Below are 2,835 nucleotides of genomic sequence, written 5' to 3'. Positions count from 1 at the left end.
ACACACACACACACACACACACACACACACACACACACACACACTCACACACACTCTCACACACATATCATTCTGTATGGCTTAATGACACATTCAAAGCTGATTTAGTGCAGATTAATTTCCACACTTCCAGAAATACATTGGTTTGTAAGTGAGTGTATTTTGGAATTAGAAGGGTTGCTGAAACTGCACACAATTATTGTAATATTCTGCTCTATAATGACCATTTCAAAGGCAATTTTCCAGTCTTGTTGTTGAATGTCATTGTCACGTGTGTAAAACAAAGTTGTGTAAATAAGCTGAGCTTCAATGAACAAAAAAGACTCCCTCAAAGGTGCGTTGTGAAGTTGAGGCGGCTGAAGGGAGGATGGTGAAATGACATTATCTGCTGGATTTTGGAGGACGCTGTGCTTCTCCCTCACTGCCTTGTTTATTTTCCACCAGAATAAGCACATTTGAATTGATTTGAGAGGAGTGCTGATGTTTATATTAGCATGCATTACTGTGTCACGCTGCCTACGCTCTCACAGCAATGACGAGCGGCCATCATCAACTTCCCTTCTCCTCAACACCGCTCCAAATAATATTCATAAGCCACACACTTGCGGCCCGTAACCATTAGGCTCTTCTGATCGCTGTCTGTGAGATCTGGCTGTTGGGACTGGCCTCTGTCCAGGATCGTTTCATTATTTTTTAACTCATCTACTTTTTCTTCCACTCAATAAACATCAGCAGGGAATGCAGTGTTCTTGGTGTGAATCCATTTGTAATTGGATCTGTCCACACTTTTGCTTTTTTTGTTGAACTTGACACAAAGTTCAATGGAAATTTACCTAAATCTGCCAGTCTGCCCTAGAAATGCAAAGACTGATCAAACTTTTCAATTGAATTCAGTGTTTTAATCATGCCAAGTTGAGACAGAATAAAAAAGGAGAAGAAAGACATTTAATTTAAAAACACAGAACTGTGTAAAAATCCACAGATGGATCCATTAAGAATCTATAAAAATTGATTTTTTTATTCCCCCATTAATGGCTTGAGGGGTGACATTTTCTCTCTTGTTGGCATATTTTATATTATATCTTCCGATACGTCTGTTTTTTAACAACCAGTTACAGATGTTATTAGCATTAGATTTGAACAAGCGTACGAGTTCCAATGTGATGGCATCGCGTCTGAGGATTGAAGTTTGAGGATATCTGCACCCTTCTTGCAATAAGTGGACTTTTCTGGAACACTTGGGACTTGCGAAGACTGAGCACTCATCAGATGAACATCATTTTTGCTTGGTTGGAACAGCAGCTACGCTAATTTCATTTCTATCTGCTTCTCTGTTTCTGCCACGGGATTGGCATTAACTAGGAATTACACTAGCTTCAGTCTGGATCCAACCCTTACAAAGACCTGAGAAGAGATGATGCAAACCCTCAGACAACATACAGAACTACCAAACTTTGCTATACACTTAATCGCGACATATAATCGTTGCAGTTAATAGTGTTCACCGTCTGTTTGATTGCATGTCATTAACTAACTGCTTGATTTTTACTGTACATTTCTACCATATCCACAACATTACTAAATATAATGTAGAAACTTACATTTTCTGTAAAGCTGCTTTGCAATGATTTGCATCATGAAAAGCGCAATACAAATACACTTGAATTGAATTTACTTTTCTTGAGCTATAACTTAATGCAAAATTAATGAATAATATTTTTGATTTGAATTCAAGCTTAAACTGGATTCGTCAGGTGAAGTTCTCATTCATTATATAAATGTTCCTGCAGGAAGTTCATGAGGAGTTTCTGGCTTCTTTCCGTAGACTGATTAATGGAACGGACCGATGGAGGCCCATTCCTCTGGGCTTCACACCTTTCCTACCTCCAGCTCTCAGCGTAGAGTGACATTACACATAAATGCTCCATATCCATGAAAGAGACCTCAAACACACACTCTGAGACACACACACACACACACACACACACACACAGCCTCCCTGAGCCCCAAACCATTATTCCTCCATCTCTTCTGTGGCGTTGAGCTTTAAATCCAAACTCAGCCTCTCTCTGCTCTGTGGAAAGCAAGGTAACAATGAAAAACAAAGAGAACTATTAGATATAACTGTTTCTGCCAGTCGTACCTCATGTCATGACCTTCATGGCTGAAACTAAATGAAATCATACAGTGTGATGGTAACCTAAAATATGCTTCATGTGGTAATACCTACATTAACTGCTTTTCAAGTCCAAATATGATTTAATATAACTGAAACCACCTGACCACAGTAGTTTAGACCAACTCAAAAACAAGTCATTTGTAAGGGTCAGATGAAGCAGACATAGATCCTTACAGCAGGTCCAGTTGTGTGTTACCACTCTGTACAAACAATGCCAAACATTAAAATTGATATAAAGTTAGTCTAACTGATTAGAATTTGCACCCATTCTATAACCTGGTGTCAAAATGAGTAAATAATCTATTTATCTTTATTTGTTGACTGCATTCTTCAATATATAAACGTTCACACTTTATTTTAAGGTCCAATTATCGCCATTAACAGACAATTAACTACAACTTTTGTCTCAGTAAACTCATAATTTGCTGCTTATTACATTTCTTTTTCAGCTAAACATTAAAATTGATATAAAGTTAGTCTAACTGATTAGAATTTGCACCCATTCTATAACCTGGTGTCAAAATGAGTAAATAATCTATTTATCTTTATTTGTTGACTGCATTCTTCAAAGTTCAACTACCATGTTACCAAAGTTTTTGTAAGAAAAAAAAAAAAAACTATAAAGGCATTTTCTCCTAGAGTTTATGTCTCTTACG

The sequence above is a fragment of the Sinocyclocheilus anshuiensis genome, unplaced genomic scaffold (assembly GCF_001515605.1).
Source record: "Sinocyclocheilus anshuiensis isolate Anshui unplaced genomic scaffold, SAMN03320099.WGS_v1.1 scaffold4061, whole genome shotgun sequence".
Classification (NCBI taxonomy): Eukaryota; Metazoa; Chordata; class Actinopteri; order Cypriniformes; family Cyprinidae; genus Sinocyclocheilus; species Sinocyclocheilus anshuiensis.
This window is presented reverse-complemented; position numbering follows the sequence as displayed.